We start from the raw sequence: 15,106 nt of genomic DNA, 5'->3' as shown, positions 1-15,106 counted from the left end.
CTAGATACATTATTCCCAAGTGATAGTGCTGAGGGGAACGCTAGAGACCTTAATCCCAAGTGATAGGGAGGATCTGCAAACACATGATTGCTCCTGCCTGATCGATTGCTCCTGATCGATTGCTCCTGTCTGCCTGCTGTGTCTGTTGCTCTGTAGCTCAAGTCTGTAGCTCTGTATAGCCTTGCTTACGTTTGAATCTTTATTTTGATATTTCCTCTTTCTTCTACTGCTAAATATAACTTACTCATCACCATACATTGTTTAAAAATTGCCTATCACGTTAAATTTGACATCGCTAGCTTTTAATCTAAATCACCATCACACGTTAGCATTTTGCTAGCCTGTTAGCTTGTTATCTCTGCACCCGGGTTTCCCTTTTTCTTAGTTCATAACTTGGATTAGTAAATTGTGTCCAGCAAAGGATTGTGGTAAGTGGTAAATATGATTAATCAACAAACACGGTAAGTCATGTCTTCTCCTGTCATTATCACCTGCACTGCATGCTGCATGTTTAGTGTAGGCTTCTCCGCTGGCGAACAGGGCTTCACATGTGATAAATGTAAGGAGATAGTTAGGCTGACGGAGAAGATTTCAGAATTAGAAACATGCATCCATACTTTATCTGAGAGTAGTGAGGATGTAACAGCTTTAGACACTGATTTGGATGCGAATAGCTTAGTGAACTCTGTACATTCTTCGGTTCCGGCTGCAGGGCCCTCGCAGCAGGGAAACTGGGTAACAGTGAGGCAGCATAGTCGCAGACCAAAGAACCGCTTTTCCGTTCCGGTTAGAACATCAAACAGGTTCTCCCCTCTCAGTGAAGCACCCACTGAGTATCCTGTTGAAAGTGCCCTAGTCATTGGCGATTCTATTACACGGAACGTGAAGATAGAGACACCAGCCACCATAGTCACTTGTTTACCGGGAGCCAGAGCACCTGACATCAAAGCAAATTTAAAAGTGCTGGCTAAAGCTAATCGTAAATTCTCTAAGATTATTATTCACGTCGGCACTAATGATGTTCGACTTCGCCAGTCGGAGATCACCAAAATTAACATTAAAGAGGTGTGTGAACTCGCTAGTACGATGTCTGAGGCTGTTTTTTGTTCTGGACTGCTCCCTGTAAAAAGGAGTGATGAGATAGTTAGCAGACTATCATCACTCAATGGCTGGTTGTCTAAGTGGTGTCTGCAAAATAACATAGGGTTCATAGACAATTGGAAAAGTTTTTGGGGCAGACCTGACCTGTTGAAGAAGGATGGCATCCATCCCTCTTGGGGTGGTGCCGCTCTTCTCTCTAGTAATTTGGCACATAGTCTTAGAGCTAAACCTTGACTCACTAGGGCCCAGGTCAGGAAGCAGACAAACTGGCTAAACCGACCGTCTGCTAGCTGTCTCACGTTACCGGAATCAGATAAATCCCAGCACATAGAGACTCTTTCACCTAGATATTATCATATAGAGACTGTGTCTGTTCCCCGAATTAGTAAATACAAAAAAACATCAAAACCATTCAACAGTAAAAATTTAATTGACGTCCAACAAATAAACAAAATATATAATACAGATGAACAATTGATAAAGCTTGGGTTGCTGAATATTAGATCCCTTTCCCCAAAAGCGCTTATTGTTAATGATATTATTACAGATAATAATCTAGATGTGCTCTGTTTGACAGAAACCTGGCTAAAACCTGACGACTACATTACCTTAAATGAGTCCACCCCCCAAGATTATTGTTATAAACATGAGCCGCGTCTGAAAGGTAAAGGGGGAGGGGCTGCTGTAATTTATAATAATATCTTCAGTATTACTCAGAAGTCTAGTTTCAAATATAATTCCTTCGAAGTTTTGGTGCTTTATGTAACGCTATGTAGTGTACATGATAAAACCCGTTCAACATTTGTGTTAGCTACTGTATACAGGCCACCAGGGCATAATACAGACTTTATCAAAGAATTTGCTGATTTTCTATCAGAGTTAGTACTGGCCGTAGATAAAGTACTAATTGTTGGTGATTTTAATATCCATGTTGACAACGGAAAAGACGTATTGGGATTAGCATTTAAAGACACACTAAACTCTATTGGAGTTAGGCAACACGTGTCAGGAGCCGCTCATCGCCATAATCATACTTTAGACCTAATATTGTCACATGGAATAAATGTTGATACCGTTGAAATTCTGCAGCAGAGCGATGACATCTCAGATCATTACTTAGTATCATGTATACTTAATTTAGCTAATGTTGCATAGCCGCCCCCTCGCTTTAAAAATGGCAGGACAATCACTGCCGCTACTAAAGATTGCTTTTTAAATAATCTTCCTCATCAGTATCATCTGCTCAGCATCCCAGATAGTATAGAAGAACTCGATGTTGCAACAGAAACTATTGACTCTCTCTTTTCCAGTACTTTAGACACAGTTGCTCCTCTGCGCTTAAAGAAGATTAAAGAAAATAGTCCAACGCCGTGGTACAACAAGCACACCCGGGCCCTTAAAACAGCAGCCAGAAAAATGGAGCGCAGCAGGAAGAAAACAAAATTAGAGGTATTTCGTAATTCGTGGAAAGAGCACATGATCACATACAGAAAGGCCGTAAAAACTACTAGATCTGCTTATTTCTCAACTCTCTTGGAAGAAAACAAACACAACCCAAGGTATTTATTCGATACAGTGGCTAAATTAACCAAAAATAAAGCTTCAACTTCTGATGATTGTAAACAGCACAGCAGTAATGACTTTATGAACTTCTTCACATGTAAGATTGATAATATTAGGAACAATTTTTTAACCATGCAGCCGTATACTACAGCATCGCATAAGACAGAGCATTGTAGTGTCACTGAGGAAAAATTACACTCATTCACTGCTATAGGAGAAGAAGAATTGGCTAAACTCGTTAAATCATCAAAATCAACAACATGTATGCTCGACCCTATACCAACTAGGCTATTAAAAGAGATGCTACCAGAGGTCATAGATCCTCTTCTTAATATCATTAATTCATCTTTGTCATTAGGATATGTACCGAAAACTTTTAAGTTGGCTATTATTAAACCACTTATTAAAAAACCGCAACTTGATCCTACAGATTTAGTCAATTATAGACCAATCTCAAATCTACCCTTTCTGTCAAAAATACTTGAAAAGGCAGTGTCTTCACAATTATGTTCCTTTTTAGAAAGAAATGGTATCTGTGAGGATTTCCAGTCAGGATTTAGACCGTATCATAGCACTGAGACTGCTCTCATCAGAGTTACAAATGATTTACTCTTATCATCCGATCGTGGCTGTATCTCTCTATTAGTGTTACTCGATCTTAGCGCTGCATTTGATACTATCGACCACAACATTCTTTTGAATAGACTCGAAAATTATGTAGGTATTAGTGGAATTGCATTATCATGGTTTAAATCATACCTATGCGACCGTTATCAGTTTGTAGTAGTAAATGAAGATATGTCACACCGATCGCAAGTTCAGTATGGAGTACCACAAGGCTCAGTGCTAGGACCGCTACTCTTCACCCTGTACATGCTACCACTGGGAGATATCATTAGGAAGCATGGCGTTAGTTTTCATTGTTATGCTGACGATACTCAGCTCTATATTTCTTCACGCCCTGAAGAAACTTACCAATTCACAAGATTAACGGAATGCATAGCTGATATAAAACATTGGATGACCGGTAATTTCTTGCAACTCAATTCAGAAAAAACTGTATTTTTAATTATTGGACAAAAAAGCTCCACAAGTAGTAACCTAGAATACTGTCTAACACTTGATGGCTGTTCTGTCAAGTCCTCGTCGTCAGTGAGGAACCTGGGTGTGCTCTTTGATACCAATCTTTCGTTTGAAAGCCACGTTTCTAGCATCTGTAAAACTGCTTTCTACCATCTTAAAAATATCTCTAAATTACGGCACATGCTCTCAATGCAAAATGCTGAACAGTTAGTTCATGCGTTCATGACCTCAAGGTTAGATTATTGTAATGCTCTACTGGGTGGTTGCCCTGCTCGCTTAATAAATAAACTCCAGCTGGTCCAAAACGCAGCAGCTCGAGTTCTTACTAGAACCAGGAAGTATGACCATATTAGCCCAGTTCTGTCAACACTGCACTGGCTGCCTATTAAACATCGCATACATTTTAAAATCTTACTTATTACTTACAAAGCACTAAATGGTTTAGCTCCCCAATACTTGAGCGAGCTCTTAACATATACTCCATCACGTCTACTGCGCTCTCTAAACTCTGGCCAGTTGATCATACCGAGAATATCCAAATCAACTGCAGGCGGTCGATCCTTTTCCTATTTAGCACCTAAACTCTGGAACAGTCTTCCTAACATTGTTCGGGAAGCAGACACACTCTGTCAGTTTAAATCTAGACTAAAAACACATCTCTTTACTATGGCATACACATAAAACACTTTTTCAATGAAATGATTGTTAGGCTGCATTAACTAGGTCAGCCGGAACCGGGAACACTTCCCATAACACCTGATGTACTCGTGACATCATCAGAAGAATGGCATCTACGCTAATGATAGTCTCTGTTTTATCCCGAGGTTTACTGCAGTCAGCCGGATCCAGGCCGTATCCAGTTCAGATGGTGGACCTGCGCCCAGAGAAGACCAACACAGGACCCGAAGTGTCTGCAGAGACCGTGATTAGACTCCCCCTGCAACTGCCACATCGACACGGCATCTCAAATAAACCCGTCTCCGGCGTGTTGACTCAGATTGTTCGAATATTACAATTAAATAATACTTAAATCGATATGTCATCCTCAATAAACCCGTCTCCAGCGTGTTGCCTCCGATCATTCGAATATTGCACTTTAATAATTATTTATTCAACATCATCCTCAATAAACCCGTCTCCAGCATGTTGCCCCCGGTCCCTCGAATATTCTGATCTATTATGACCTCCGAGCTGTAAAGCTGCCAGAATAATAATAATAATACGCTGTTTGTTAATTGGCCAGAGGAGAACTGGCACCCCGACTGAGCCTGGTTTCTCCCAAGGTTTATTTTTCTCCATTAGGTCACCTAATGGGGTTTTGGTTTCCTTGCCACTGTTGCCTCTGGCTTGGCGTGCTCAGTTGGGGACATTATTATTTAGATTAATTTCGATGTTTAGTTGAAAAATTTAAACTAAATTAACCATTTAAACTAAATTACTGATCGAATTATTGATCTAACGCCCACACTGTCACTGTATGATACTTGAAATGTTTCCAGAATGGCTATACAGCTGATTAAAATTATGCTGCATTATTTTCCTGTTTAACACTGTAAAGCTGCTTTGAAACAATCTACATTGTTAAAAGCGCTATATAAATAAAGTTGACTTGACTTGACTTGACTTGACTAGTGCTGAGGGGAACACTAGAGACCTTATTCCCAAGTGATAGTGCTGAGGGGAACACTAGATACCTTAATCCCAAGTGATAGTGCCGAGGGGAACACTAGAGACCTTAATCCCAAGTGATAGTGCTGAGGTGATCACTAGAGACCTTAATCCCAAGTGAAAGTGGTGAGGAGGAACACTAGAGACCTTGGGAATAAGTGATAGTGCTGAGGGGAACGCTAGAGACCTTAATCCCAAGTGATAGTGCTGAGGAGGAACCCTAGAGACCTTAATCCCAAGTGATAGTGCTGAGGGGAACACTAGATACATTATTCCCGAGTGATAGTGCTGAGGGGAACACTAGATACATTATTCCCGAGTGATAGTGCTGAGGGGAACACTAGATACATTATTCCCTAGTGAAAGTGCTGAGGGGAACACTAGATACATTATTCCCAAGTGATAGTGCTGAGGGGAACACTAGATACATTATTCCCTAGTGAAAGTGCTGAGGGGAACACTAGATACTTTATTCCCAAGTGATAGTGCTGAGGGGAACACTAGATACATTATTCCCTAGTGATAGTGCTGAGGGGAACACTAGAGACCTTATTCCCAAGTGATAGTGCTGAGGAAGAACACTAGATACTTTATTCCCAAGTGATAGTGCTGAGGAGGAACACTAGATACATTATTCCCTAGTGATAGTGCTGAGGGGAACACTAGATACTTTATTCCCAAGTGATAGTGCTGAGGGGAACACTAGATACATTATTCCCTAGTGAAAGTGCTGAGGGGAACACTAGATACTTTATTCCCAAGTGATAGTGCTGAGGGGAACACTAGATACATTATTCCCTAGTGATAGTGCTGAGGGGAACACTAGATACTTTATTCCCAAGTGATAGTGCTGAGGAAGAACACTAGAGACCTTATTCACAAGTGATAGTGCTGAGGAAGAACACTAGAGACCTTATTCCCAAGTGAGAGTGCTGAGGAGGAACACTAGAGACCTTATTCACAAGTGATAGTGCTGAGGAGGAACACTAGAGACCTTATTCCCAAGTGATAGTGCTGAGGAGGAACACTAGAGACCTTATTCCCAAGTGATAATGCTGAGGAGGAACACTAGAGACCTTATTCCCAAGTGATAGTGCTGAGGGGAACACTAGATACATTAATCCCAAGTGATAGTGTTAATAAGGGATGTCGCCCACCGTAATGCAGGTGTCAAAGTGGAGATGTCTAAATGTGTAGTTGTTGAAATATTACTTTGGAAATGTAAGTGTTACAGATTTTTTAAATGTAAAAGTTACCCTGTTTAAAATGTAATACGTAGTGTAATTATTGCTTTATTAAAATAATGTACAGTGAGGAAAATAAGTATTTGAACACCCTGCTATTTTGCAAATTCTCCCACTTGGAAATCATGGAGGGGTCTGAAATTGTCATCGTAGGTGCATGTCCACTGTGAGAGACAATCTAAAAAAAAAAATTCCAGAAATCACAATATATTATTTTTTAAACTATTTATTGTGATTTCTGGATTTTTCCTTTAGATTATGTCTCTCACAGTGGACATGCACCTACGATGACAATTTCAGACCCCTCCATGATTTCTAAGTGGGAGAACTTGCAAAATAGCAGGGTGTTCAAATACTTATTTTCCTCACTGCAACTGATTACATTTGATTACTTTTCTAAATTTCTAACAAAATGTTTTCAACAGTTAATCATTTAAACCAGGCAGTGTTAACCTCTAAAAACAGAGATGGTTATATTTAGTTACATTTAAGATAAAATTTGCATTTTATCAAAGCAGATTAAGATATAGCATCAATAAATACTCAGCTTAAATGTTATTTTTTTAAACTGGTTATTTCTCACATTCTTAAATGTGAGAAAATCAATCAAGAAAATGTTGTACATGAACCACAATTTAGTTTGAGTTTAGTTTACCATCACTAAATGCACATCTTGCTTATTAAAAGTATATTGAGTAAAAAAGTATGGGATGGGAAACAAAGGTTACCATCAGTAACACACTACACCGCCAGGGATTCGAATCCTGCAGTGCCAGACGTGTCTCCCTGCTTAAGCCAGGACATGTCCGGCCCGTCTGAAGTTTGCTAGAGAGCATTTGGATGATCCAGAAGAGGATTGAGAGAATGTCATATGGTCAGATGAAACCAAAATAGAACTTTTTGGTAAAAACTCAACTAGGGCCTCAGTCGTGTTTGGAGGAGAAAGAATGCTGAGTTGCATCCAAAGAACCCCATCCCTACTGTGAAGCATGGGGGTGGAAACATCATGCTTTGGGGCTGTTTTTCTGCAAAGGGACCAGGACGAATGATCCGTGTAAAGGAAAGAATGAATGGGGCCATGTATCGTGAGATTTTGAGTAAAAACCTCCTTCCATCAGCAAGTACATTGAAGAAGAAACGTGGATAGACCTTTGATCATGACTATGATCCCTAACACACCGCCCAGGCAACGAAGGAGTGGCTTCATAAGAAGCATTTCAAGGTCCTGGAGTGGCCTAGCCAGTCTCCAGATCTCAACCCCATAGAAAATCTTTGGAGAGAGTTGAAAATCTGTGTTGGCCAGCGACATCAAAACATCACTGCTCTAGAGGAGATCTGCATGGAGGAATGGGTGTAAAAACCATGTGGAGACAGAGAAAATGTTTGACCTCCGTCATTGCCAACAAAGGGTTTAAAACAAAGTATTGAGATTAACTTGTTATTGACCAAATACTTATTTTCCACCATAATATGCAAATAAATTCTTTAAAAATCACACAATGTGATTTTCTGGATTTTTTTCTTTTCTCTCTCATAGTTGAAGTGTACCTTTGAGGAAAATTACAGGCCTCTCATCTTTTTAAGTGGGAGAACTTGCACAATTGGTGCCTGACTAAAAACTTTTTTTGCCCCAATGTAGGTCTAATACTAGTTGAGAAATAATCCTTTTGGGTCTATTTCCAAACAATATTTGCATGAATATTTGCATTGTTAGTCCCCCTCAATGTCTATGGTGGTTACTGCCCTGGGCAGAACTACGCTCACGGTGCTGTTGTCTGTTTTGGCAGAATACTGCCATCTAGTGGCAGCAGGTCATATCATAGCCTCTGAACCTACATGGAGAGACACATTTATAGCATCTTCATGACAAACAAGCAGAGAGAATCTTATTTCACCAGATCACAAAACACATCACCAAGGGGAAGAATTTGCCTCAAAATAATGTGAACTTTACAAGACATTGAGTATAAAGACCCTGAGACATTGAGCATAAAAGTACTTTTCTGCTCAGGTGTAAAAAGAAGTTCAAAACAGCGGCGCAGCGGTATACTGACGCAAACATTCCATGCTGCCCGGCTGGGTGTGGTGTTCTAGAGGAGCATTTAAATATGCGACTCCGAAACAGATTACAGAAATCACAAAATGAAAAGGCTTCGCTCATGCTCTACTCCTGAAAGTTTGCACATGGCTTAAACATTTAAAGAAAACAAAGGGAAATGCTATTCCAAGCTATGTTACTCTATCTATAGTATTTGTGCAATTCTTGCCAATTGTCTGACCTCTGATTTGAGATTAAAATGGTTAAAACAATTATAAAGACCACTAAATATGTCATTTTTGGCTTGGCCAATTTTTTTCCCAGGAATATGTTTGAATGTTCCTGACCTCAATCTCTCCAGTTTACAGTGTGAATCCTCCAGTACGTCACATAAGTGCTTCACTCCTGTGTTCTTTAGCTCAATCCCACTGAGGTCCAGCGCTCTCAGGTGTGATGGGTTTAAAAGCAGAGCTGAACTCAAGAGGTAACAATGCTTCTCTTTCATACTGCATCCACACAGCCTGAAGACAGAAAGAGAAAAGACAGCGTCTCAGATCAATGATGACCACCTCATTGATGAGCTTCAGGCATATACATAAGGGATAAAGCACATCCAGTCTGATGTTATTGCAAAATACACACTGACAGGGGGATCAGGAACCTGATGCATTAAATATTTTAAAACTATTTATTTTATGTCTCATTCACAGATGCAAATCTCATAACAAAAAAAGGGCTAGAAAAGGACTCAATCTGCCTGACCTCATGTTCAGTATTGACCTGTTCACTGCTGCCCTAAGTGATATAGAGATCTGTGTAGATGTTATTCAGAAGTGTGGAGTCGCCTTGGTTTCCTTCAAGCACACACTGATACTTCTTCTTTAGGCCACACTTTAGCTGATGAATGAAGAACAGCTCATCTAAATACAGGAACAAAAATACAGATATTTGCATCCTAATTTCCTCTTCTATATTTATGTGTGTGAATCTGACAGATGTTGATCTCTGACCTTCTAGAGCATCAGCAGCTTCCTCTTGCTCCATCTCTCTCAGGTGGTGTAGTGTGAGATCAAGAGCTGCTTCTGTGATCCTGCATCTGTCCTGCACTAAGGATTGGGTGTCCTCTTTTTCTAATATTTTCTTAAACGTTCCCAGCTCATTCTTCAGAAACTTGATTATTTTACTCAAGAACCTAAAAACAAAGCAAGAAAAATGTGAGAGAGAGAACAAAAAAAATTTAACCAAATCTTTCTTTAACGGACTGCTCTGAGATTCAAAGTAAGAGGATCCAAATGCAGCTTTATTGAAGGGGAATCCACAATCATAGTCAAAAACAGGCAAAAGGTCATACACAGACAAGCAGTCCAAACAAGCAAACGAGACAAGAGAGACAGGCAAAAGGGTAATCCACTGAACAGCAAGTAACCCAAAACCAAGAGACAAGAAGCCAGGTGAACCACTCAGAAATGCAGTGATACTACTAACAAGACTTAGCAATGCGTGACAGAATAGACTTTTAGGCTTTTATAGGGTGAGCTAACAAGGTAAATGAGACACCGGTGGATGTAATCAGGAATGATGAGTCCAGGCAGTGGGTATTGTGGGTAATGTAGTCTGTGGTGATATAGCAATAGTCTGAGGTGGAGTGCCCTCTGGTGGACTACAGGGGCACTCAAACTGGTGATCGTGACACTAATATTTGGTCAAAACTATTCATTCAAAAATCAAAAAATGTGTATAAACAAATCCAGCTAAAAGACAAACATAACTCATTTTTAACAAATAAAAAGTATATATATATATATATAAATTAAATCCTTATTTTTTGGCCTAAGGAATTAGAAAATACATTTGTATTGAGTATTTTTGAGAGGATACTTTGTTCAATAACCTATGTTTGTTATATCATAAATATAAAAGGAAAATGTGTTTTTCCTGTCTGGAAGATCTACAGGAAATCACCTTTGAAACCCTTGTGGTTCCTGTGAGTCTGGAAATCTGAATCTAAGGACTCTAACCCTAACCCACGCAGTGAAAGGATATGATCTAATATTTGTTGAGTTGATTGGTTTAAATTTTCAGTTACATTTTTCTATTTTGAGCTTTATATGATGAACAGATTTAATGTACGTTCGATACATATGGATTTGAGAGATGTCTTTATGTATTTAGTTTCAGGCTTTAAGGTTTTGGTTGCCTGGACTTTCAGTGGATGGACACAAATTGAGACTATTAAAAAACTTCATTTGTGTTCCGAAGATGAACGAAAGTCTTGTGGTTTTAGATTGACATGAGGGTTAGTAAGCGGTGACAATTTTGGGTGAAGATTTTTTGACCTGTAAGCAGAGAACACAGGTGTTTAAACCAGCATTAAATCTTAGAAAGTCTTACAAAACATATCATTTACTTCAAATGATTCTAATGTTTTGATCTTTTCTGCTGATGCTCCCTTTAGGTTTTCTAACACGTGTGACCAACAATAAGAAACACATGAAGTAGCCTTTGGTAGACACGTGAGCTTGATCTCTCACTAATGACTCAAGAGCAGAGACTACAGGAGGTCCTTCAGTCTCATTTCAAGAGTTTGGTGTAATGAATGAGGTGTAGCCATACATGTGTCCTTCTCATGGCCATAGACAGATTTATGTTTGCTTGCCTGGTGTCTTTCCGTGGTGTATGTATGCCCTCTAGTGCCCACTTGTGTAATCACATTAATGGAAAGAAGCTCTAAAGTTCTTTAGGGAGGAATCTTGATCTGAGATTGTTTTACATAGTCAAGCTCTGTCCCATACACCCCAGTGGAGAAATGAGCTAACCCAGGCTATAATGAAGCATGACTAACCTCTGCACAGATGATGGCGTTTCCTCACTACAGTTTGGTGGTTCATCTTTGTCACAGGTCGGGGGTACGGTGGCACCACGCCGACCGACCTCCCCGTTACCCCTTGGCAGTGCCCTTCCGAGGAGCTACCCCACAGCCCAGAGACGACAGACGATAGAGTAACAATTTAAAAGACTTTATTATTTAAAAGATTCTATAATTGGGAGCTGCTCCCAATGTGGACAGATGGTAAGTATCCGGACGCCCAGGTCAGGTCCGATGGTGGGTGAGTATGGCACTGTTGGGGAGAGGCTCTCGAACCCAGTGGCACAGGTCCTTACCCCAGGTGGCCGTTCAGCTGGGGTGACTCAGCAATGGGCGTTCGGCTGTGATGGCTCAGTCTAGATATCAATGCAACAGCATGAAGAGGAGAGACATTCAGAATGTTCAGTGTAACTTCAAAGAAGAGTACTCACAATGGGCGTTCGGCTGTGGTGGCTCAGTATAGAAGACAACACTTTAGACTGTAGTGGCTCAGCATAGAAGACTGTGCTTTAGATGGTGGTGGCTCAGTATAGATATCAATGCAACAGCATGAAGATATCAATGCAACAGCATGAAGAGGAGAGACATTCAGGGTGTTCAATGTAACTTCAAAGAAGAGTACTCACAATGGGCGTTCAGCTGTAGTGGCTCAGCATAGAAGACTGTGCTTTAGATGGTGGTGGCTCAGTATAGATATCAATGCGACAGCATGAAGAGGAGAGACATTCAGGATGTTCAATGTAACTTCAAAGAAGAGTACTCACAATGGGCGTTCAGCTGTGGTGGCTCAGTATAGAAGACAACACTTTAGACTGTAGTGGCTCAGCATAGGAGACTGCGCTTTAGATGGTGGTGGCTCAGTATAGATATCAATGCAACAGCATGAAGAGGAGAGACATTCAGAATGTTCAATGTAACTTCAAAGAAGAGTACTCACAATGGGCGTTCGGCTGTGGTGGCTCAGTATAGATATCAATGCAACAGCATGAAGAGGAGAGACATTCAGGATGTTCAATGTAACTTCAAAGAAGAGTACTCACAATGGGCGTTCGGCTGTGGTGGCTCAGTATAGAAGACAACACTTTAGACTGTAGTGGCTCAGCATAGAAGACTGTGCTTTAGATGGTGATGGCTCAGTATAGATATCAATGCGACAGCATGAAGAGGGGAAACATTCAGAATGTTCAGTATAACTTCAAAGAAGAGTACTCACAATGGGCGTTCGGCTGTGGTGGCTCAGTATAGAAGACAACACTTTAGACTGTAGTGGCTCAGCATAGGAGACTGCGCTTTAGATGGTGGTGGCTCAGTATAGATATCAATGCAACAGCATGAAGATATCAATGCAACAGCATGAAGAGGGACATTCAGAATGTTCAATGTAACTTCAAAGAAGAGTACTCACAATGGGCGTTCGGCTGTGGTGGCTCAGTATAGATATCAATGCAACAGCATGAAGATATCAATGCAACAGCATGAAGAGGGACATTCCGGATGTTCAATGTAACTTCAAAGAAGAGTACTCACAATGGGCGTTCGGCTGTGGTGGCTCAGTATAGAAGACAACACTTTAGACTGTAGTGGCTCAGCATAGAAGACTGCGCTTTAGATGGTGGTGACTCAGTATAGATATCAATGCAACAACATGAAGAGGAGAGACATTCAGAATGTTCAGTGTAACTTCAAAGAAGAGTACTCACAATGGGCGTTCGGCTGTGGTGGCTCAGCATAGAAGACCGTGCTTTAGATGGTGATGGCTCAGTATAGATATCAATGCGACAGCATGAAGAGGGGAGACATTCAGAATGTTCAGTATAACTTCAAAGAAGAGTACTCACAATGGCGTTCGGCTGTTGTGGCTCAGTATAGAAGACGACACTTTAGACTGTGGTGGTTCAGCATAGAAGACGACACTTTAGACTGTGGTTGCGTTCAACTCAGACGCTTGGATCCTCCGCCCATCGACACGTTGTTGTTGCGGTTCTTTTCCTCGCTGCAAGCATTGTACTCTACCCCACACGTGCAATCACCGCAATCTCACTCTCATCAATCGTGCGAAGTTCAGCAAACACCAGTATCACTCCAATTTCCCCAAAACTAGAACACTGCTCAAATCCAACGAGGTATTTCCATGCCGGTCGATGGCGGACATCTAGTGAAACAACACAGCTTTATTCCGGATAACAGTCAAAGATGCTCCCCTACTGTCATCTTGTTTCTCACAACGCCAAGTGGAACACTTATCTTGCTAGTGGTAACTCCGACGTGTAATCCTTTCCTCTTTAACTCCACGACTGATAACTCGTCACCACATGCACGAATTCCCTGGAAGATGCTGGCCAGATCAACGGAGCACGTCCTCTCAACACTGCACTTGCCGATTCTTCCTGAGAAGAGCTCACGCCACAAACTATCCTCGCCACAGCTTATGTAACGGAGTGTAAATGGTTAAATAATGCATAAATGGGGACAGCGCCATCTGTAGGCATGCGTGATGGCACGTAGCGTGTGGAATGAGGACCGCCCACAGCAGAACTAACGAGACATGCTGTGGGTAAGTTGCACGTTTGTAGCAGGCAGAGAATTATCAGTTAAAAGTGTGCAAAACGCATAAATACTTGCTCTGTTGTGAATTTTTCCTTCAATGAACTCCTCAGTGAACTGTTTATATGCGTTTGGCGTCGAATGTGTTATTTTATAGTGATTTATTTTGACCTTGTATTACGTGGCACAATCGTAATTCATTTGTGCATTGTCTTATGTTTTATGTAGAACTGATTTATTCTCCATGCATTGGATCCCTCATTTCCATGTTGTTTCCTCATTGTGCAGGTATGTTTGTAAAATGTGTTGTTTTATGGATTAATTGTTTTATTCATGTATTTTGCATGTTCACCGCTAGGTGGGGATGTTTCCCTTTATATTGAATTTAATTGAATTGTTCTGTTTTCATTGAGTTGATTTGTGATTAATTCATTGGAAATGTTTATTATAACTTCTCAGCTTCAAAAATGATCCACTATACGATCACAAAGATAAAATATTTCATGAGTTAAAATGGATTAAAAAAAGATAATTGTTTTAAATAAACAGCAGAACTAACGAGACATGCTGTGGAACTGATTTATTCTCCATGCATTGGATCCCTCATTTCCATGTTGTTTCCTCATTGTGCAGCCCCACTCAGCAGAAAGACCGCCCAGGCAAGACCGTCACATTGGTGCCGTGAAGTTGTGATGTCGCTGTGTTGCTATGGGCCGCGTCTTCAAGCAAGTTGATAGAAATCGCTGTGCTGCTAAATAAGGATTGGAAGCATCTTTCATCAGTTGGACAGTTCGTCTTTGGTCCACAGCCTTTCGCGATCAAGGGACTCATTCGCTTTATCCTTTTTCAATTTATAGGACTTTTTGCACTGATCATTGATTTTGGGTTTATGTCTGTATGTATGTGTGTGAACTTGCAGCACATCTTATTTGCCCATAATGAGTAACAGCAATAGACATTTGCCAAACCAATTCACTCCTAGTCCAGTGGGCAGAGGCA

Source organism: Gobio gobio (genome assembly GCF_949357685.1).
Source record: "Gobio gobio genome assembly, chromosome: 24".
In the NCBI taxonomy this organism is placed as follows: domain Eukaryota; kingdom Metazoa; phylum Chordata; class Actinopteri; order Cypriniformes; family Gobionidae; genus Gobio; species Gobio gobio.
The sequence above is the reverse complement of the archived record's forward strand: the minus strand, read 5'-3'. Positions refer to the sequence as shown.